Raw genomic sequence first — 25191 nt, 5'->3', positions numbered from 1 at the left:
AGGCTACTCCTTGGAGGTAAGGATTTTGAGGCTTCATCTGACATACTTTGGACATGTTGTAAGGAGGGAGGAGAAGTCCTTAGAGAGGGACTTCATGCTTGGGGGGGTGGAGGGATGGCGCAGAAGGGGAAGGCCCTCTATGAGGTGGATTGATTCAGTGACTGGGGTAATCAGGAAGAATGTGTTAGAGGCAGTGTGATTGGCACAGGATAGAGCAGGGTTTAGGGCTGTTGTACATAGTGTCGCTATGAGTCGCAAGCGTCTCAACGGCACATAACAACAGCAACAACAACAGTAGAATACAGTCAGAACACCTTCCAAAATGTGCTAGCAGACACCTCACCCTTCACAGACCAGACTTTAGGCCAGTGTTACTTATGACTCTCAAAACACTGACCCCACCCTCTCCTCCAACAAACTTAGGCAAAGGCTCTAGCTCTAATTCCTTGAGGGTTGTTGTTGTTGTGTACCATTGTGTCAGGGCCAAACCATAGCTGACTCTTCATTGGATTTTCCGAGGCTGTCCATCACAAGGAGGGAGACCTCCCATCTTTCTTCCATGGAGCACCTGGTGAGCTCAAACTGTGTGCCTTTGGGATTGCAGTGCAGCTTTCTGCCACTAGGGCCACCAAAGGGGCAGCAGTTCCAAATTCAGCTCCATCTCATGTGGAGTCTCTGGTTCTCCGAGTTGGTCGTTGGTAGTGCTGCTGCTGCTGCTAGTCTAGCTGGCCGAAGAATCTTTAGCCCTGACAACACACACTGTGTGCCTGCTTATTCTTTGAGGGAGGTAAAGTTCTTGAATCTGCCACCCAGTCTGTTCAATTTAGTGGGGAGACTAGCCAACCCCTTTGTGAATTGGCTAACATAACTTATTGACATATTCCTACCCATCCACATGTTAATGTCAAATTTAGTGCCTAGGAAAGCCATTTTGAACAATAAACTCTTGACACCACAATACAAATCAACTCAAAATACTCATTATTAGCCTCTTATCACCAGGACCTCAGAATGCTCTCTTCCATACAGGAGATTGTTTACAGAAATGCTGGTGTTGATGACTCCCTGAGATCTTGAGAGCACAGAGAACAGGGTTAACATTGTAAGCATTCCTTATTAGTTTAGATCTTCTTCTATGTATTCTTACAGCACACTGTATATTTCTTCTGTAGAATTTAGAATGATGACAATTGATTGTGTGGCTTTGCTGACTAATCCTTATGTGTGTGCCATTATTCTAACACTTTGCAAATATTATATAATGTAACCTTTACAATAATCTTGTGAACTATATACTCTCATTAAGTTAATATCACAGAAATAAAAATGAGTTGGAGAGATGTTAGGTAGACTGCTTAAATCCATATAACTTGCAGCACTATAACTGACTAATGGTTAGGTGATCTCAAAGGACGTGGTCTTAACCACTATGAAAAACTGAGTTTGCAGGGAATTAGTTAATTCTGAGTTTAAAATATGAACCATTGTAAGTTTCTCTTTATTGATAATTCTATAGTTTTAAATAGAACACCATGAGATAGTCACTCATATCTTGGTGTGGACTCTAATAAAGACTGTTTAAGAGCTAACTGTAAAATACAGTTATAGCCAACAGAATTCAAAAAAGTGTAGTCATATAGGAGCATACTGTAAAAAGTCATCGTGGTATTTCAGGGGGAGATATATATATATATATATATATATATATATATAGATATAGATATAGAGATAGAGATGATAGAAATAGAGATAGAGATGAGATAGAGATATAGAGACAAAGATAGAGATAGAGATAATACAGATAGAGATTAGATGATATAGATAGAGAGAGATAGAGATAGAGATATAGAGACAAAGATAGAGATAGAGATGATACAGATAGAGATTAGATGATATAGATAGATATAGAGATAGAGATAGAGATATACATAGATAGATATAATTTCAGCCAAATGTTAGATATATAGGTGGCCAAGTCCTGGAGTATCGTAAGAATCAGTAAAAGCTGTCAGTCTCAAAACTCTGAAACTCAGTGCCTTTTAGTCAACACAAAGAGCTAGCCTTCCAGCAGGTTTCTGAGGCTGTAAATCACTCAGAAGGAGATTGCTCATCTTCTCCCTTCGAGCTGCTGGTGGATTCAAACTGCCAAGTGGTAGTAGCCCTTTTAGGTTAGTAGCACCACCCTATAAAGATGAAGCCACAAGAGCAAGATTCAAGAAAATAAAGCTGTACTTCACAGGCAACTTGAATCTGGAGTCACTAGTCTACTCCACGCTGACACTACTTCAGATTGAGTACTGATCAGTGAAAGTTTTGACCTTGAAATTTAAATATTCAAAGTGACAGCTGCAGTGATTGAACTAGTAAGTCTTCTAATTTATTAGACCTACAAATTCTTCTCCAACTTATGTTTCCTTATTATTTCCTTAACTCTAATCTCAAATATAATTTCTTTAAGATTAACCTAAAATTGTACCTCTGAGACACAAATGCAAACTAAAAATGTAATTCAAATTGAGATAATGTAACACATGGAATAGATTATCTGGGAGGCTGGGCTCTATCAGAAGAAATATGGCATCTGGATTGGAGGAAGACTCATCAACAATCTGTGTTATACCGAAGACACAACACTGCTTGCTGAAAGTGAGGAAGACATGAAGGGCTTACTGCAGAAGGTCAAGGACTGCACCCTTCAACATGGATTGAAGCTCAATATCAAGAAAACAAAGATTCTCACCACTGGCCTGATTGGCAGCATCATGATGAACGGTGACGAGATTGAGATTGTAAACAGCTTTTGTTTGTTTGGCTCTACAATCAACACTTTGGCACCAGCAGCCAGAAAATTAAATGATGTATTACATTGGGAAAGTCTGCTGTCAAAGACCTCTCTAGAGTACTGAAAAGCAATGATGTTAGTCTGGAGACTAAGGTGCACCTGATATAGCCTATGGTATTTACAATTACTTGCTATGCATCAGAAAGCTGGACAGTGACTAAGGAGGATAGAAGGAGAATTGATGCTTTGAACTGTGGTGCTGGAGAAGAGTATTGAATATATCATGGATTGCTAAGAAAATGAATAGGTTTGTCCTTGAGATGTTTAAACCTGGCTTCTTCTTGGAGGCAAGGATTCTGAAGTTTTGTCTGACATTCTTTGGACCTGTTACAAGGCGGGACCAGTCCTTGCAGAGGGACACCATGCTTGGGAGGGTGGAAGGACAGAAAAGCAGAGCAAGACCCTCGATGAGACCAATTGATTCAGTGAGTGGGTTAGTGAGGGTAGGTGTGTCAAAGACAATGTATAAGATTGGCACAACATAGAGCAGTGCTTAGTGCTATTGTACACAGGGTCATTACAAATTGCAGGCAACTGGACAGAACTTAACAATTTTAATTACGCTGGATAACCATATACATCTAACTAGGAAGTCCATGTTTCACATGTATATAAATCCACTGTAAATACCATAGCTTGGGTTAACCTCACCTTAGTATATAAACCTGACATGTTTGCTCTTTGTGTCTGCAGAGACACTTAACAGCAGATTGCCAAGCAACATGCCTTCCAAATTCTTCACTGCTGCTACCATGGGTATTGATTGTGGATCCCAGGAAAATGAAGTCAGTAAGAACCTTTCCTTCTTCTATCATGATGTTGCTTATCAGTTCAGTTGTAAGAATTATTTTTTGTTGTTGAAGTGTCTTTCTTATTGAAGACTATAATCTTTGAATTCTACCAATAAGTGATTTAAGTATTTTTTATGGACAATATCGATACATCTGCAAAACATAGGTTGTTGATTAATTGTAGTATAAGCTAAAATTTTTCAATATGTCATGGGTTGTCAAAGGAACAAACAAATTTGTGTAGGAAGAAGTCAAGAAAGAGTGTTTTCTAAGAGGCAGGCATGATGCAATTTTATCTTAAATACTTTGACATGTAATCAGGAGGTATTAGTTCTTAGAACATGATTCTATGCTTGAAAAAGTGGAGAGTGAGCAAGAGAGAGGAAACAGACAGATTGACACAGTGACTGTAACAAAGGGCTTGGGTGCAATGGAATCATGAGGACAGATCATGACATGTCAAGCTCTCAATATATCACTCATAAGATTGTCATCAATTACAGTTGATTCAGTAACACCTAGAAACAACAATGTAACAATGAAGAAATCTCTTTAGTATCTATTTGCTATTCATGACTGCACAATCCTTTGTCTTCTTTGGGAATAAGAACAATTTCTATTCCATGAAGATACAGTGGAGTTGCTAATAAGAAATATCCCAGCTTCCTCCTACTCAATAGTAATAGATAAGAATACTAAGATCAATTTAGCAGAGCATTCTATTTCCATGGGCATAGTGATTATTCCAGAGCAACCTTTAAGATTCAAAAGAGCATGAGCATCATACTTCAGAATAAAAGTACTTAAATGCAAAAACAATGAAGTCTATGTGGCAGAGGCTACAGCTAACGTCCACTAACTCGTCAAGAAGAGAACACTTTTCATACACAGTATTTGTAGCATAAAATCATTTTCATGGGTTCAGACAAGCCTCATGCTGCCCATACCAAGTTCTATACCTGCTCTCCCTCCAGGGCCCTCCCTGTTCTGCGGCTGGTTCTGCAAAGGCCACATAGAACATATTGGCAATATTCAAGATTACGGGGTTCTCCAAGGAAATTAGAACTGAGACTAAAATGGAGATTTGTACACCAGAGTTTATAACAACATTAGTTGCAATTGTAAGAGCATGGAAACAGCCCAAATGTCCAAACCCAATTGAAGGGATTTAGAAATTATGGACATTCACACAAGAGAATACTACGCAGAGCTCAGAAACAATAATTTTGAAAATTACTGCATAACTTGGGAGAGTCTGGAGGACGTTATGCTGCATGAACTAACTCAGTCTCATTAAGGATAAATATTGCATAGGACTATTATTGTAAAAACAGAAGGATAACTAGTAAAATGTAGATGAGGTTCCAAAGGAGGAAGGGGTGGAAACAGATGGATGAGAGTGGGCAGGGAGGAAATCATAAGGTCACACAATTTAATGGGGGGAGGGGGTAAAGGAAATGGGAAAGATTCTGTGGGAATCAGGGAAGATAGGGTAATGATGGGAATGGGTCAATGGTGATTGATTTTCTAAAACAATGAATGAGAATGATTGCATGAAACACAATAGGAATGAAGGATAGTGTGAAACACAATGTATTGAACTTTATACAAACCAATAAAAATTAAAAAAAAAATAAATTCATAATTATGGGATTCATTAGGTTACAGTTCAGGTGGTAAGAAAAGCTTTACCGGTGCATTTGCAGGTCCTCTCACTACCAGCCTTAGACTAGTGCTATGAAACTCTCTTGCTGAATATCACTGTTGTTAGTTGTTGAGTCAGAACTGGCCCATAGCTGGCTCTACAGCAGGGTTTCAGAGGCAGTAAATCGCGTGGGAGGAGATGGTCCATTCTTCTTGTGCAGAGCAGCTAATGGATTCAAACCACGTGCCTTTCTTTGAGAGTGTAATGCAGTCTCTTCCCACTAGACCTTGAGGAGCTCTGGTAAGAAAGCGCTCTTTGTTCTGCCTATTACAGTGCTCTAGCAAGCTTAGATGAAGACTCCCATTGTTGTCTCCGGCTCCATGGGGCAACATTCCCAATTCAGCTTCCTCTCACTTCACTGTCTGGTTCTTCGCTGAGCTGCGCTTGTCCAGGTCCTGCTTTGACTCTGCAAGTATTTCTGATCCAAACGGACATGTGCTGTACACTCCATTCCTTCTTTCTTGCTACTTTCTGCCTCTAAACTTGATCATGTTAATCCTTGTAGGATGGCATGATTGAACAATCTCATTGTTGTTAGGTACCTTCGGGTCAACCATGACCCACAGCAACCTTATGAACATATCTGGTCTCTGACCTATTTTGTGACATTCTTATTATCTCCTATGCACTTGAGTATATTGTTAGAGTCACTGTGTCAATCTATCTTGTTGAGGATCTTGCTGTCTTCCACTGATTCTCCACATTACTAAACATGATGGCTCTTTTTTTCAGAGACTGGTCCCACCTAACAGTATGCCCAAAGTGTGTGAGACAAAGTTTCACCATCCTTGCTTGTAAGGAGTACCCAGATTACACTTTCTCTTCAATGTATTTGTTTTTTTTTGACAGTTCATGGAATATTCCTTACTCTTATCCAACACCACAAAGGAACAACTGAAAGGTACTCATTGTTTTCTGTCATCTTTAGTCACTGTCCACTTTTCAGGTGTATAGCAAGTAACTGAAGAGACTATGGCTTGGATTGGTTACAGTTATTCTCTAAACTCGCTGCTGCTTAGAACTTTAGAGAGGTCCTTGATAACATTTTCCCAATATAAAAAGTCTTTTGTTTTCTTGACTGCTGATACCAAGGATGTTGATTGTTGGCCGAAGTAAGAGTGTATTGTTACAACTTCAATCTTTGTGCTTCTATGATAATGTTGCTTATTGGCCCATTATCATATGAGAATTTTTGTCTGCTTGAGGTTGAAGTATAATCCATATGGTAGACTATAGTTCTTGATTTCTGCAGCAAGAGTTTCAGGTCCTCTTGCTTTTCAGCAGGCAAGGCAAGAGATATGGTGGTGTCACGATAAAGAGTTGTTTTGCCAACCCAAAGGCATGCAGTTCAAATCCAAAAGCTGCTCTATTACAAAACATAATCTCCTCTCATGGTATTTAGTTCCTATGAAAACTTGCTGAAGGGTCAACCATGAATTGACTCCAAGGCTGCAACTAGCTGGCACATAACATCATCTTTTCATTAGTGTGGTCTATAAACCTTTATTGGATGTTCTCGCCCCAAAGGTGCTATTCACTGTGTACACATCATTTTCGTAGTCCCATCCAGTCATGTGGGGAAAGTCAAAGTCAATGGGTTGTCAATGAAAGCCGTTTTGGTTGCACCACACCAAACTGAACCCACTGTCATGGAATCATATCTGACTCATCATCACCTTCCTTTGTGTTTCTGAGACTATATATTTTTATGAGGGTAGACTGTTCCTCTTTCTGCTTTAATGTAGCTGGGGGATTACAACCTAATTTTCAGTTTGGCACTAGGCCATCATGGGTACTTTTGAAATAATTAGTGCTGTTACTCCATGTGCCGTGGAGTTGGAATTGACTCAATGTTAATCCTCCAGCATTGGATTTGAACAGTGTGTTTTTAGGATGGTAGTGCAGCCCCTTACCTCTAAACTGGCTGAGCTCACTTTTACATAGTTTGTTGTTATTATTTGTCGTGCGGTTGCTGTGACTCACAGTGACCCTATCCTGAGGCAATCTCACTGTGTCTGATACATGTGCCCCATTGCCCCAGTGACTGTGTCTATCTATCTCACCCAGAGTCACCCTCTCCTGCACCATCCCTCCCCCTTTCCAAGCATGATGTTCCTCTCTAAGGACCAGTCCCTCAAGTCAACTTGCCCAGAATATATGAGATAGAGCTTCAAAATCTTTGCCTCTAAGCAGCAACTTGGTTTCACTTTCTATAGGACAGACCTGTATGTTCACTTTGCAATTCATGGTATGTTCAATACTCTTCTCTGGCACTACAACTCAAAGACATTGATTGTTCTTATCATCCTTACTCATTGTTAAGCTCTCTTGGATTAAATTAAAAGGGAGAAAAAAGCTTGCTAAATATAAATGTGACTAATCTGGACATGTGTAAACACTGAGTCACCATATTTTTCGCTCAATCATATGGAGGTTTCTGACTCCCATAAAAAGAATATAAGACTAAAGCTATGTGCAAAAAGTATAAATTTTTTTTAAAACTTTTAATACATTGGTTAAGCCTTTAGATCTCATCCACTGCTTTGACAATGAGTGGAACCAATTAATTACTGACCCTCCAGCAGGTTTTTGAGGCTGTGAAATTCATGGAAGAATATTGTCTACCTCCTCCCTTAGAGTTCAGCCTAAAATAGAGCCATTTTTGATCTTCCTGTATATATAAACCAGTTAATTATTTGGACACAGAAAGAATTCAGCTCAGTTCCTTGAGTTTTAAAGAAAAGACTTTTGGTTAATACTACCTTAATAAACTAAGGAGAAGGTTAGACATGATATCATCCTGTAAGCAGGCATAAGGATCCCAGTGACACAGTGTTTAAACACTTCCCTGCTTACAGAGAGGTCAGTAATTCAAACAAATTAGTCATTCTTAAGGGGGAAATGTTAATTTATGTATTGGTAAAATTTGACTGCCTTGAAAACCTTATAGGATTTCTCTATAGGTTATCTTAGTTATAATTAGCTCCTTGGCAAGGAATAACTAGGAATATATTTTAAACACATTTTTCATACTGTGTTCTTGTTATGGTTGGTTTTAGGTGCCATTGAGCCAAGTACAACCAATAGCAATTGTCTAAACAACAGATCTTAACTCTGTTCTCTCCTGTGCCATCCTCATCCTTTCTGAACTTACTCAAGCCCATTGCAGCACTCACTCTGTCAATCCATCTCTGGGGATCTTCCTGTCTTCACTGACCATCCACCTGTCCAAGCATGGTCTCTCTCTCCAAGGAATAGCCTTTCCTATAGACACGCCCAGAATATATGAAACAAAGTTTAGTCGTCTCTCACTCCCAGGTGTGCTCTGTTTGTACTTTCTCCAAGACTCGTTTGTTCTTTGTTAATAATCTATGGGATATTCTTTGCCAACACCAGAGTTCAAAGGCATCAATTTCATTCATAATAATTATCCAGCACTCAGATCCACAGCAAGGAATTAAAAAGACCACATCCTGAATCAACTACATTTTATCTTCAAACTGACATCATTGTTCCTGAGTAATCTGGAGAGGTCCCTGACTGTAGAATTTCCCTATGCAATATGTGTCTCCTGATGTCTTGACTGCTATTACCAAAGATGTTGATTGTGAATCCAAGAAAAATTAAGTCATTGAGAGCTTTGGTCTTTTCTCTATCAGGAAGCGTCCTATTAGTATAGTGTTGAGAATTTTTGTTTTCTTGATGTTGAGATGTAATCGACATTGAAGGCCATAGTCTTTTGTTTTCTTCGGCAAGTGCTTTAATTACTCCTCGCTTTCAGAAATGAAGCTCTATCACCTGCAAAATGCAGGATGATGAGTCTTCCTTAGATCCTGATGCCACATTCTTCTTCATAGAATTCAAGTTCTTCAATGATTTCCTCAGCATACAGACTATCTTCTAGGATGTTAATAATTGCTGTACCTTAAAAACAGCTTATTATCAAGTCGGGTTTAACTTTATTTTATATTTGAATTTATGAACAAATATATGTTGTTTGTTGTTGTTATGTGCCATCGAGTTGTTTGCGACTAATAGCGACCCCATGACAAGAGCTCTAAACGCTGTTCTATCCGGTGCCAACTTAGCCATCTCAAACACACTCATTCCCACCACTCCAGTCACAGAATTGATCCATCTCATCAAAGGTCTTCCTCTCCTTTGCCGCCCCTCCACTCTGCCAAACATGATGTCCCTCTCCAAGGACCAGTCCCTCCTTGCAACATGCCCAAAGTATGCCAGACAAAGCTTCAGAATCCTTGACTTTAAATATCTATACAAATATATACAGAAAAATATACATAGAAACACTTGATTTTTTCTTGGTTCTGTCTTAAACAAGATGGATTTGAGAGTTGTAGAGCAGGTTTTACAAATGTGATTCTTAAGAAATATTAGATCTATCAACATTCTGCGTCAAGATTCTCACCACTGGACCAATTGGCAACATCAGGATGGATGGTGAAGAGATTGAGATTGTTAACAACTCTAGTCTGCTTGGCTCCACAGTCAACAACACTCTTGCAACCAGGAGCCAGGAAATTAAAAGACATATTGTGAGGGGAAAGTCTGCTGTTAGGGACCTCTCGAAAGTACTGAAGAGCAATGGTGTCACTCTGGAGACTAAGTCTGTTTCAATGACTTAATTTAGACAAACATGTTGTGGTTTTGTGTCATCGAGTTGCCTACGACTCACAGCGAAGCTACACACAGCAGCTTTGAACTCTGTCCTCTCCTGGGCCGATCTCATTGCCTCTGACATATCTACCCTCTTTACTCCATTCATTGAATAAATCCATCTCATCCGGGGCCTTCCTTTCCTGTGCTGCCCCTCCACCTTTCCAAGTATGAGGCCCTTGCCCAAGGACTGGTCCTTCCTGGCCACGTGCCCAAAGTGTCTGAGATGGAGCCTCAAAATTCTTGCCTCCAAGGAGCACCTTGGTATCATCCTCTCCAGGACAGACCTGTTTGTTTTCTTGGTAGTTCAATAATCTCCAGCACCACAACTCAAAGGCATCAATCTTTCTTTGTCCTCTTTGGTCACTGTCCAGCTCTCTGATGCACAGCAAGTAATTGCAAGGACCATAGCCTGGATCAGGTGCATCTTACTCTCTAGACTGACATCACTGCTCTTCAGCACTCTGGAGAGGTCCCTGACATAGAGAAAAGAATAGTTCAATAAAAAAAATCTATTGTGAAATGTGAAAAACAAAAAAAGAAATCTTAGTATGTCTCATTAAACATACTTTGGGCATGTTGCCAGGAGGGACCAGTCCTTGGAGAGGGACATCATGCTTGGGAGGATGGAGGGACAACACAGGAGAGGAAGACCCTCATTCAGATGGATTGATTCCATTACTGAGTAAATGGGAATCGCTTGTCAGAGACAATAATATTGTCAAGGGATAGAGCAGTGTTTAGGGCTGTCGTACATAGGGTCACTATGAGTTGCAAGTGACTCAACGACACATGACAACAACACAACAGTAATTAAATACTTTTATTCAAATAAAAAGGAAGGTAGGATTGTATACTTTGACCAAACCTATTCAGTCTGTAAGATGTACAAATAATTTAAGGAATTGGACTGTAGGATAAAAATGTGGGATAAGTACGGGAGGAAGAATCATTAACAACTTGTATTGTGCATATGACTCAACCTTACTTGCATAAAGTGAAGAAGACTTAAAGTACTTCCTGAAGAAGATCAAAGTTTGCATCCTTCAACATAGATTACCTCTCAACAAGAAAACAAAACTCCTTACCACTGGGCCATAGCAACATCATGATAGATCCAGAATAGACTGAAATTGTCAATGGCTTTACTGAGATCCACAATCAACAGCCATGGTAGAAACAGTACAGAAATAAAAAGGACATATTGCATTAGACAAAACGTGTGTCGTGGACCTCTTTTTTGAGTGCTAAAGAACAAGAATGTCAGTTTAAAGACTAAGGTGTGCCTGAATCAAGCTGTGATATTTTCAGTTGTTTTATGTGCCTCTGAAATTGGGACAATAAAAGAAGAAGAGACTGAAGACGACTGTGTTTCCATTGTACAATTGGTGAGACGTGTTGGCTATCCCACAGGCTGCCAAAAGCACCAACAAATTGGTTTTACAGAAAATACAACAAGGATGCATCCTTGGTGATAAAACTGTCATATATCACTGAGTATGTTCTCAGGAGGATGTTTTTATTGGGGGGTTAGGGGAAAACACCAAAACTCAACAACACTCAAAACAAACAAACAACCCCTAAACTTAGAACTAGCAGTTTATTGAGAGACAGCGAGACATTCCAGGAGATGGACTGACCCAGTGACTGCAGTAACATGGTAGAGCATGAGGGACATTGTCATTATGGCACTGACTAAAGCAAGGATTCGGTCTCTTTTTCTTATTGTTGCTTTATTGTTAACTCAATGGCACCTAATTACAACTACAACAACAGTAGACTTTTTAGAATATCTTTCATCTTAATTTTTTTCTTTTTTTCCATTCCTTTTTCTTGGGTTAGTTTTCATTATCAAGATTTCCCCCCCAAAAAAACTATGAAATGATGAATCCTAGTTACTTTTGCCAGGATTTTGCACATAAAGAATTGTATCTTGAATGGTTATAACGTTTTTTAAAGATTTTGGTTACTTCAAATTATAATATTCATAGTTCTATTAATACCTGTACTAAATACTTCTCTAAAACAAATATCCACTTGTGTTTTTCTTTTGTACAAGACTTGGGTTTCTTCTGGGTAAGCACTTTGAGGCACACTGGACTTCTTTGTCTCTAAAGATGGTATAACTTTATAATGATTGTTCAGTTTTATTTCTATCCTACTCACCATCTCTGCTCAAGGATGACACACAAATTCGTGAAGCATTCCGTATTTTTACATGTTGTAAAGAGGTACTGGTCCTTGAAGAAGGACATCATGCTTGATAGGGTGGAGGGACAATGTGGGAGGGGAGGGCCCTCTATGAGGTGGATTGATTCAGTGACTGGGGTAATCGAGATGGGTGTGTCGGAGACAGTGTGATTGACACAGGACAGAGCAGAGTTTAGGCCTGTTGTACATAGGGTTGCTATGAGTTGCAGATAACTTGACAGTATATAACAACAACCACAACTATTTACCAGTAAATTGCATATCCTTTTAAAATATTGATACATGATTTATTTAAGTTAAATAATTCTGATATTGGTAAACAAATGGTATAGTGATGTATTTCTTAAATTCTTGTTTCAGTGTATGTTGAATAAAACCAAAAGCAAACTGCCATTGAGCCCATAATCATAACTCTCCGTTGGGTTTCAGAGGTGTAAATCTTAATGGGAGAAGGGCGCCTCATCTTTTCTGTTATGGCTTGAGAGGCTTTGAAGCTTTCACTGGGTCTTTTCTGTTAGCAGGCCGATGTGTAACCTACTGTACAAGCAGGATTCCCTAGACTGATGTAATTTCACACTTTCTAAGTATATCTAATAACGTTGTACAATAGCGTACCACTTCAACTCTTTTCTATGTTTTCTGTATAAGATTCAAAGTAATTAAATCAACTTAATGACACCATCAATTAGTAGTTGCACCATTATTTTATGCATAACTTAAAAACATATTGCTATTTTCATTATAAAGTATCACTTAAATTTAAATGCAATCAAATTCAAAAAGGCTTCAATTATGGGTTTTATAAATGATAAGACATGTAACTATTCCCATTTTACAGGTTAAAAAAAATCAAACCAAATTTAATTAAAGAACTCACCTATATCATCAAGTAGGTTATTGAGCCAGTTATTGGCTAATTCAGAAGCCTCATCTTCCAGGACATCTAACACCTAATCTTGTTTTCCTTACACTAATATAGCTGATTCTATTCTAATGCACATAGAGGTGGAAATCTTAGCTCACAGTTACAATGACTTGAAAAATATTCCTAATTATATTCAAATAAAAACATTGGTTGTGTCCCTGCATTCTTGATACTGGGCTGTTTTAAGCAAGCTTTATATATATCTATAGGGTAAAGTACACTTCTCTGCTTCCAAGTTGAACAAAAAGATTAAGATCTGTTAATTTTCTGCTTTCATCTGTGGAAAAAACTGAGCTAATGGTCTATTGATTCTATTGCATGCCTAGCATTTTGAATGGGCCTATTACCCTGTAGTTGCACTTCTGTTGTTTGTATTTCAACTTATGATTGATGGGAATTCTGTGACGTTTTAAAAAAATGTGCCATTTCTGGTTATTTGTAGATTAATTGTATTACATCATCTGAGTATGATTATGTTTAAAACAGATATGAATGAACATTCTTCATTCAAAGAAGTTTTTATTTTGTTCATAAGCATGTAAAAGAAACAAAAAGATGTTTGACATTATTATGAGTTGGAGAAGCTCAATATTACCAGTGAAAACCAGGACAAGTGCTATCTGGGGAATAGAACATCAATTACTCTTGGGCAAATTCAAACTGAGGCTGAAGAATATTGAACAATTCCATGAGAATCAAAATATAACGTTAAATTGTTACCACCTGAATATAAAACTCATTTCTAGAATAATTTCACACATTAAACAATAATGATGGAAGACCAGGTGAGTTACGAGATGACATCAAAGGTATCACCCATGAAGAGAGTGAAAAGTCATTATAAAGACAAAGGAAGAAAAAAAGACCAAAATGCATGTCAGAAGGGAATGTGAATATTTGCTCTTGAGCAGCAAGAAGCCAAAGCAAGGGAAAGAACACCAAAGTAAAAGAGGTAACATAAGGTTTTTATAAGGTGTCTCAAGTACAGAAAAAAACATGTAATAGAATGTAGAAAGGGTTATGAATAAAAAGTGACCAACTCTCACAATATTCCTAAAATTGAAAAAGCTGATAAACAAATTCAAGCCTCAAATTGTCATACTAAGTAATGTTATGGGCAAGACTGTGAATGATCCAGGAAGCAGGGAAAGAAGAGGGAAGGCATAAAGAGTCACTGTACCAAAAAGAATTGGTTGATACTGAAAATTTATAAAGTACCACGTGAGCAAGATACAACGGTGATGAAGGTAAGAATTAAAGTTATACTGAAGGCATGGACAAAAAATAAAGTCCCAGGAATTGATGGAATACTGACTGAAATGTTACAGCTAACAGATGGAGCTCAGAAGGTGCTAACCAGTTTATAGCAGGAAACTTGGAGGACTGCTTGGCCAACTGATGGGAAGTGATCTATATTTGTTTCCAATCTCAAAAATCTGAACATTATCAACAATATAATTAGTATCACTTGCAAACAATATATTGCTGAAAATCATCTAAAAATTACTAGAATAGTATCTTGACAGAGAACCGCCAGAAGTTAAAGCAGGATTTAGAAGAGGTCAAAGCACCAGGGATATCATTACTAATGTCAGATAGATACTGGATCAAAGCAGAGAATAAGAATGCCTGTGTTTTATTGACTATGCAAATCATTTGACTGTGTGCATCATAACAAACAATACCTTCTCAGTCTTCTTGAGCTGCCCTTTGATGTCTCTTCAACTGTCTCACTTCAGCATCTATCCTTCTTTTTGCTCCAGTACAAGTATCAGAATTTGATCCTCAGTCATTAGTGCTCAATGTGTCAACTTCTTAGCACTGTTTTAAAATCAAGTTGGGATACATGTAGGGTCACATTTTGGTTCTTGTGTGTTTGTTTTTATTTTCTTCAGCTTTAATTTGAACTTGAATATGAGTAGTTGATGGCAGCTTGCACAGTGAACTTCTTATCTGGTTATGACTGGAAATATTGAACTTTTCAAATGTCTCCATAGATGTAGTAAAGCTCATTTCTGTACATTCCATCAGGTAAAGTCCATTTGTTTAGCAGCTTTTTATGCTGAGATTATTTGTTTGTTTCTTTGTTTGTTTTTCTTAATAAAAGTATTTGCAAAGTGTAAAATCTTTCATTGTCCAAAATTCTGTTTTTCAGTCTCTAGACACTTTTCTGTCACCAAGGCCATATTTTCCAAATACTAGTCTTTCCTAGCCTCTAAGTTTTGAATTAAAATTACCAATTTTTGTTACTACATCTTGATTTTATGCTTGATCTGAAAGTTAGATCAAGAATGAAAATCTGAGAAGAATTGATGCCTTTAAATTGGGGTATTGTTGTTGTTAAGATCTGTCGAGTCACAGGCGACGCATAGTGACCTTATGAAGGAGAGTCCTCAATGCTTGGGTGCCTTTCATCTTCTCTCCAGGTTCATAGGGTTTCCTGAGGCAAGCTATTACGGAAGTGGATGCCACTCCTCCTTCCAAGCTTGTTTTAATCAGGGAGCTCCACTCCACTCTACGTCTGCATTGGATAGCCAACCATTAACACATTTGACACATCAGTGTCTCAGTTTTCAGCCTCACAGCAACCACAAGTGACCGCGGTATGGCAACTTGTACACCAGGGCTATACAACCTAGAAGAATGTCTGAACAAAAACAATGAAAGACAGGCCTGAGAGCCCCGGATTAAAAGTCACCCACCTTTGGCTTGGTAGCATCACTTTCTGTTCACTGGACCAGCTGGTCTCTCTCTCTCTGTGTTGGTATTATTGTAGCATCAGGATGGATGGTGAAGAGATTGAGATTGTTCACAGCTTCAGTTTGCTCAGCTCCACAGTCAACACTCTTGGCACCAGTAGCCAGGAAATCAAAAAAAAAAAAGTATTGCTATGGAAAAGTCTGCTGTTAGGGACCTCTCTAAAGTACTCAAGAGCAACAGTGTCTCTCTGGAGACTAAGGTGCGCCTGATACAGGCCATGGTTTTTGCAATCACTTGTTATGCATCAGAGAGTTGGACAATGACTAGGGAGGATAGAAGGAGAATTGACGCCTTTGAGCTGTGGTGCTGGAGAAGAGTATTGAATGTACCATGGTCTGCCAAGAAAACAAACAGATTCATCCTAGAGAGGGCTACTCCTTGGAGGCAAGGATTTTGGGGCTTCGTCTGACATAATTTGGACATGTTGTAAGGAGAGACAGGTCCTTGGAGAGGGACATCATGCTTGGTAGGGTAGAGGGACAGCGCAGGAGGTGAAGACCCTCTATGAGGTGGATTGATTCAGTGACTGGGGTAATCGGGATGGGTGTGACAGAGGCAGCGCGATTGGCACAGGATAGAGCAGGGTTTAGGGCTGTTGTACATAGGGTCACTATGAGTCGCAAACGACTTGACAGCACAACAACAACAACAACAACAAGTGCCGTTGAGTCGCAGGCGACTCAAAGCGACCCTATGAAGGAGAGTCCTCGACGCTTGCGTGCCTTTCATCCTCTCTCCAGGTATACAGGGTTTCCGGAGGCAAGCTATTACGGAAGTGGATGACACTCCTCCTTCTTCCAAGCTTGTTTTAATCAGGGAGCTCCACCAAATTCGGGTATTAGTGAAGGGTATTTAATGTTCCATGCATTGTAAAAAAAAAAAATCCCAAACAAAACAAACAAAAACCAAACAAATTTCTCTCGAATGATGATGTACAATCAGAATGTTCCTTAGAGGTAAGCTTCATCTCACTTACTTTAGGCATATTTTCAAAAGGAACCAGTCCTTTCAGAGAGACACCACTCTGGGGAACAAAGACGCTTAGCCAGATAGACTGACACAGTGACCACCTCAATGGGCTTGAATATGACAGAGATCATGTGTGTGGTATAGAATGGGACTCGGTTCAGATCTGTTGTTAATAAGAGACATAGGTGACTCTAAGGTACCTAAGAATAACAGCAAAAAGAAAGAGTAAACAATGGTTAGTGGTGCACCTGTTGCAGTATCTTTTCAGCAAACTGCATAAATTTATTTCAATGAAAATGAAACCAATAATGTAAGTACTTTAAAGTCTTGATTGGTACAAAAACTTCTTTCTAGATGTGTTTCAGACAGAATGTAATAGCATTACAGCTACGACTTTAGTATCATAATATTCTTGTTGGAAGAAGGAGCTTAACCAAATTTAGTAAACTTCTAAGTCAACCAGAAATGTTTAAACGGTGCAATGGTCCCATTGAAGCAACTTATGAGGCAATTAGTGACACAGGTGAGGATATTGAAATGCATGTTAGTTTCCACACTATCCCATTAAAATAAAGAGGCATTCTGTTGAAGTGAGATGATTATCTCTAAGATATTGTTCTTTCATCAAATTTCCCAATTTATTCCACTTCCAAGTTCTCTCAAGGTTTGAGTAAAGAGTATGGTAATTGAATTGCTTTAGCTAATGATATCCCCTGATGGGGAAACAGAAAAGCAAAACAAAGTTTTGAGCTGCTAAAGGTACAATTTGGCCTGGCATGAACTTCCTTTCTTTCAGCATATGAAAAAAAATATATACAAAAACACCAATAAACAACTCTTTGAACTAATGTGCTTTCAAGAGAAATTAAATAAAAAGCAGTCTCCTTGATGCAAATTTTCTCAGACTTTGGGCCTCCACAGTTAAGTGATACAAACTTTGATATTTTAAACAAATCTACAATAGATTTGAACAAATAATTAAGAGAAGTTATCTTTTCAAGCCAAATTGTCTCATAACCTTTCCACCTCACAAACAGTAGGTTTTTCAGTTTAAAGACAAACTTTGCCCATCAACAGGCCTCTGAGACAGTCAGTCCAATACACTGTGGAGTCAAAAGAGTGTTACTTTGTTTACATGTTTGTTTCAGGAACAGCAGACATTATAGCTATGAGTGATGATGAGCGCATCTTCTCCTTAAAAATAGCTACTAGTCTGAAGGATTATACATAAAGTATAAAATAAAACCAGAAATGTAGCTCTAGTGTCCAGAAAATAAAGAAAAAATCAATCAGGCAGAAAACAATGTGAAAAGTGTGTTCAATTTATTTGGGTTTTTTTTTATCTTTGGTTTATGTTTTGTTACAAAACTTTTGAATGTTGAGAAAAGATTGTAGAGTTCTGTGACATTCTGCTTGGGATGTTTCCACCTTACGTTTTCCCTTCAGAAGTCAGTGTTTTTTCATCAATTATTCTAGGGTAGGATAGGCCATGAAAGCTGGTAATTTTCTGAACTAGGATAAAAGGGGTTTAGTCTATGAAAAGACAGTTAATGCCCTTGGGTAAACACCATATAAACGGAACTAACTTCTCAAAAATAGGTGAGTAGGAGTGATTTAATTACACAACTCTACTAGCTAGAGATTGTGTGTTAGTGGGGAAGATAAAATACAAGAAGTTCAGTCTAATTACATATATAGGAGAGATCAGAGAGTCAGTCTATTAACACACTCCTGGATGCCATTCAGCTGCAGTCTAACTCACAGGGTATTGAAAGGCTCTGCAAGTGCAGACTTTAGAACGAGCTGGGCTTAATATTCACTCCTTTAAGCTATATTCAATGATTTATTGAGAAATTCAGAAACCTTAATGACCTAAAGGCTGAGTACAAAATCCTTGCTGTCCTTGGCTGACAACTAAGCTCTTAAACACAAGGATATCATTTAAGAAATGAAATTTAACCATCACAAATCACAACAAGCAAATAATATGTCAGTTAACTGTTGGGTTACAAACTGAAAGGTGGTGGTTTGAACCCGTCAGTTCTTCCACAGGAAAAAGATGAGATATTCTTTTTCCTTGAACTGTATTACCTCAGACACTCTACAGAAGTTGCCATGAGTCAGAATCATCTGGACCATGGATGGTATAGAAACATACCATATATATAGTGGGTGGGTTATTGTTGTTTATTCTTGAGTCATAACTGACCCAAAACTGACCCTCCAGTGGATTTTCAGAGGTAGTAATCCACATAGGAGGAGACTGCCCATCCCTCTCCTATGGAGCAAATGGTGGATTGGAACCATATGCCTTTGTATTGGTAACAATTTTTTACCACTAAGCTACCAAAGTTCTGTGACATACACCCACAGACAGAGAGAGAGAGAGAGAGAGAGAGGATTTTTCTAAAATAGGAACCTAGTTATATCAGACCTCTCCAATAAAATAATTTAGTTTGTTCCTACAACTCTCTCCGTGATTTGTCTCCTTGTACACTACCCCACTCCCCTCTTTGTTATCTATTTCTTTAGTCACTGTGCCATTGATCTTCCAATTACTCAACAATAGATAATATATTCACATCCCTAATTGTTTGGCTTTATTTTATTTTATTTATTTTATTATTTTATTTTACTTTACTTTATTTTATTTTATTTTATTAGTACTCTTCTCCATAACAGTGCATTTGACACATCGGTGTCACAGTGTTTAGCATCACAGCAACCACGAGTTGCCTCTGTACAGCAAATGGACACAAAGGCGACTAACTTCCTCTCTCACTTGTGCCTGTATTCAAATGACTCCTGGTCAGCGAGACTTTTTGTTAACCTAAACTCTGTAGGTCTACTTCTACTTAATTTACTTGATTCTTCCTCCCCAAATACGTTAAAAAAACCAACCCTTCATGGCCTTTGAGTCAGAGTCAACTGGTAGCTGTTAATCACATGGAAGGAAATGACCTTTCTTTTTCCCTGGAGCCCCTCTCTGATTCTAACTGACAGAGAAGAGTTGTTTGGGATTGGCAGTACAACTCCCTATGGACTGCATCACTGGAGCTTACACCTCTCTCAATGTTGTGGTTGTTGTGAGGTGTCATTCAGCCAGGTACTCTTAGTGACTCTATAAACAGCTGAACTGAACCCTGTCCCATCCTGCTCCATCTCTGACATATTAGAGCCCATTGCTTAAATCACTGTGTTACTCTTTCTCATTTGGGGGTCTTAATCATGACTTCTTACACTTTAGGAACATATGTAACATTTGGCAGGCCCTGTGTCTCTTTATTGTTATTTAGTACTAAATGTAGCATGGACTGCCAATAAAACAGATTTATGCTAGAGAGGGTTAAACCACGCTACTCCTTGGAGGCAAGGATTCTGGGGCTTCATCTGACATACTTTGGACATGTTGTAAGGAGGCACAGGTACTTGGAGAGGGACATCATGCTTGGGAGTGTAGAGGGATGGCGCAGGAGGGAAAGACCCTCGATGAGGTGGATTGATTCAGTGACTGGGGCAATCGGGATGGGAGTGTCAGAGACAGTGTGATTGGCAGGGTTTAGGGCTGTTGTACATAGGGTCGCTATGAGTCTCAAGCAACTCGACAGCAGCACATCACAACAACAATTCAGAATTTACAACAGTCTGGCCCATAATAGGCTATAGATAAATATTTGTATACAAAAGAATGAATGATGAACAGTAACCTCTGAACAAATTTATATAATCTTATAAATTGCTAGAGAGTTCTGGTGGCCTAGTGGATAAAGAATTGCTTTGTCAATCCAAAAGCATGTGGTTTGAATCCACCATCTGCTCTGTGAGAGAAAAATGAACAATCTGTTCCCATGAGTTTTACTGCCTCTGAAAATCTGCTGGAGAATCAGCTAAGTCAGTTCCAACTCAAGGACACATAAAAATAACAGCAACATTAATTACTAGGTCCCCAAGTGATTTGACTCACCACTGTTAATAACTCCTGAAACTGACTCTCTCATCAAAATCAAATGACTAAATAAGCATCCCCACATTCTAATTTAAAACAAGTAAAGTGAAAGAAAGCAAAAAATGTTTCCCATTACAATTGGATAACATGCTCACAGATCATATGAGCACTCATATGAAAATTAATTGGGAAAGAGATTCAGTATTTTTCTATATAAATTCACTTATTGATTTACTATTATCATTCTATTTCTGTTTCAACATTAATCTCAGTATAATTCCTCTCCCTTAGGGATCCTCATAGATATTTTAAGACCTCTGCACATAACAGTATTCTCAGAAAAGAATTTTTAAAAGTCCCTGTATACAATTAATCATGGGTTCTTGAAAATCCTTTGCAGACCCTCTCTTCCCATAGCTATTTATCTCTTTCTTTATAATGCAGTTTAACTGTAAATTTCCTTAATATTATTACATTTAATTTTTCCTTTATAATTTCAGTAAAAACCTTTCCATAAAACAGAAAGTGGACTCCAAAATGAATCAGTCCTATGAAATGTTATTCTAATATGACTTTGAGGTAAATGAGGTAACTGAAGATTGGAGACCCTAGTTTGTGGAGATCCTAGTTTGGCTATTGGATGTAAATCATTGGAAGACTCAGTCAATTAAAATACATCTCTTGGAAAATTGTTGTTTGTCTTACTGGTCTCAATATTAGATGGTTATTTGAGAGTATGAGGGAACTCTCGTGGCCTATCAGCAAAGCATTCCACCGCCGAGCCAAAGGTACTCGGTTCAAATCTATGAGGTACTACAGGGGAGAAAAAATTTCCTGTGCAATTTACAGAGTTGGGAATCCTGCTGGAGGGTCAGCTAGAATTGGTTCTGACTTGGTGATCCATAGCAAAAACAACAGCTGAGAGACTGGACTCAGGAGAACCCATCAACTATCTCTGTTTCCTGAAACCAAACCCTTTTTCCTGGAGTCATTTCTCATTTAATACCATGGCATGTGTGCTAATTAGAATGGTACTGTAAGATTTTGAAGACTATAACCTTTCAGAAGCAGACTGACATGTCTTTTTTCCAAGGTGTCATGATTTAGTTTGAAATGCAAAGCTTATGTTTAATAGTTGAGTTCTTAATCTTTTGTATCACACAAGATTTTCTACTTCCTTTTTATTGTTTGGGTTTGTTTGTTTGTTTTGGGTGGTGGGTTTAGTGGTTTTGGGTTTTGTTTTGTGTGTGTGTGTGTGTGTGTGTGTGTGTGTGTGTGGAAACTGTTTCACACTATAGGGCAGGGTAGAACTACTCTGTAGAGTTTCCTAGATTCTAATCTTCACAATAGTAAGTCATCAAGCCTGTTCTTTTACAGAACTGCAGATAGGTTTCAACCATTGGCCATTCACTTAATCTAGTATTAACTACTGCCTTGCTACGCTGTTATTGAATGCCATCAAGTTGATTCTAACTCATAGAGATCCTATATACAACACATTAAAAAAACCAAAACAAACAAAACAAGCCACCTTATTACATCCTGTTCAGCCCTCACAATCTCTGCTACAGTTAAGTTCAGTGTTTCAGTCACTCTATGAATCCCCCTTGTTGAAGATCTTCCTCCTTCACTGATGCTTCATGTTTCCAAACATGATAATCCCTTTCAAATATTGGTGCCTCTTGAAAACACACTCAAATATATGGGAGAAAATACTACCATCCTTATGTCTAATGAGCACTTTGGTTGTACTTTATCTGAGGCAGAGTTTTTGGTTCTGTTGACAGTGCATGGTATATTCAATATTCTTTGCCAACATTGCAATACAAAGGCTTCAATTTTTCTTTAGTCTTTTTTTGCTACTAAGATTTCACAAGCATATGAAGGAACTGAAAATACCATGGCTTTTGTTAGATCGCAACTCACAACTCAAATTCCTTGCCATGAAGTTGGAATAATTGTTGACTTTCTGATGAATGTCTGAAGTTGAAAATCACAAGTAGGGAAATTGTCCACCTTTTTCTCAAGGAGCCAGTAGTGGATTTCAAACATGGAAACGCACGGCCGCGGGGTTAGCAGTGCAGCCCTACAGGGCCTATGCCTCCAGAACCCGATAGGCCACCATTTCTCATCTTTCCCTTCAATTTTTTTTTATCTCCTTCCCTTTAGATTTAAGAAGGTAGTTGACAAAAAGTGAGAGAAAACTACCAATTAAAATATGTTTGAATTTAACAAAATATTAGTATGGGCTTTTATTTAGTAGTTGTACTCCCTCCCCCCAGTATAATTAGTATGTTTGTTTCATTTTAAAAATTGGAATATTTTGTGAAGAAATTAAGCAAATTGAATTTACCTGTAATTTTAGCTGCCTCTTCATCACATTTAGATAGAAATATAGTAAGAAAAAAACAAATCCTCACAAAACATGTCAATTGTTGTAATAATTTTCTCAATAAAGCATTACCCAGCACGCAGCATGACCCAGCTCCAAATTGTTCTCCACAGGAGAATAAACAACACAGGTCACATAAATAAATATTGTGTATTATTTCACAAACAAGGAGGTTCTGTTGGCCTAGTGGCAAGAAACTGTACTGCAATCCTGAAGCTACACAGTTCAAGACCATCATTTGTTCTAAAGGAGAAGGATGGACTATCTCCTCCCATGAGATTAACTGCCTCTAAAAACCAGCCGAAGAGTCAGCTAGGAGTAGGTTACTACTTCATAGTTTACAACAACAATAATTATTCTAGGTAAAAATATATGTCATATCAAAATTGTCTGTGTTGATTTTTACAAACCTGCAGGAAAACTCTTTATCTGTGCATAAGTTAATCATAACCTTTTGCTTTAATAATGAATGTAAATATTCAGATCTTTATTCCTTTTCTTTATTCCACAATTTCAGGCAATGACATTGAGAAGGGGTGGTGGAGGGAGAGAGAAATGTAGAAAGAAAATAACTATCTTGGTTCAGATTACAAAAGGTGGTGGTTGTTGTTATTTATTGCCTTTGAATCAAGCATGACTCTTAATGACCCTGTGAACAAAAGGCCTGAAGCCTTTCTATAACTATTGTCATTTTTCCAAATATATAGGGTTTCCAGAGACATGTTCTTTAGGGAGTAGATGCCACTCATTATAATACTTAATCGGTTGTGCTTTTTTTTTTTATTAAGTGGGACCGTGAGTCATATTCTTTCTGATTACTAACTCTACATGCAAGAGCTGGACCATGAATAAGGATGACAGAAAAATAATTTACACCTTTGAGTTGTGGTGTTGGAGAAAAGTACTGAAGTGCAGCTGAAGAAAAGCACTGAAGAAAAGCAGCTGGAGCCCTCTTTGGAGGCAAGAATGATGAGGCTTTCCCTCACATACTTTGGATATGTTGCTAGGAGGTGCTATTTCTTGGAGAAGGACATGATGTTGGAAATAATTGAGGGTCAGAGAAGGAGAGGAAGAACATCAACCAAGTAGACTGAGACAGGACTGCTACAATGGGCTCATGTGTATCAGGAAGTGTGAGGCTGGTGCAGAACAGAACAGGGTTCAGATCTTTAGTTCATAGGGTTGCTATAAGCTGTGCTTGATTCAATGGCACCTAACAACAAAAGCCATGAGTCAGAATCAACCAGATGGATGCTGGTTTCTTTTGGGGGTAGTATAATATTTAGTAGACATGTTTTATAGTGAACAAGACTTTAACCAGGACTTATTATGAGGTTACACTAATGACAGAAAATCAAGTTAATGAAAGTGGACTTGGCCTCTTTCACTGTCGAGTTACGTTCCCAAGAGGAAGAACGTGACTAGCATTTCTCTAGCTGAAAGATTTGAAGAGCAAATCCAAGCCTCCAGTCCAGTTGTGACACTGAAGCAAAATCTTGAATGAAACAGGAAGCATCAAAAGAAGATGGAAGGAATACACAGAGTCACTCTACCAAAAATAATACTGGGCAAATGGAATCCTTTATGAATGCTCCATCTGATCAAGAAACAATGGTAATGAAGGAAGAAGTTTAAGCTACACTTGGCAGAAAAGAAGTTTTCATGGATTGATTGAATACCTCCTGAGGTATTTCAACTAACAGATGCAGCCCTTGTTGTTGTTGTTATGTGCCATCGAGTCTCTTGCGACTCATAGCGACCCTATGTACAACAGCCCTAAACTCCGCTCTGTCCTGTGCCAATCGCACTGTCTCCGACACTCCCATCCCAATTAATCCCAGTCACTGAATCAATCCACCTCATAGAGGGCCTTCCCCTCCTGCGCCGTCCCTCCACCCTCCCAAGCATGATGTCCTTCTCCAAGGACAGGTCTCTCCTCACAACATGTCCAAAGTATGTTAGACGGAGCCTCA

Source organism: Elephantulus edwardii, unplaced genomic scaffold, assembly GCF_000299155.1.
Source record: "Elephantulus edwardii isolate Elephantulus edwardi_28Jun2011 unplaced genomic scaffold, EleEdw1.0 scaffold00029, whole genome shotgun sequence".
NCBI lineage: Eukaryota > Metazoa > Chordata > Mammalia > Macroscelidea > Macroscelididae > Elephantulus > Elephantulus edwardii.
The sequence above is the reverse complement of the archived record's forward strand: the minus strand, read 5'-3'. Positions refer to the sequence as shown.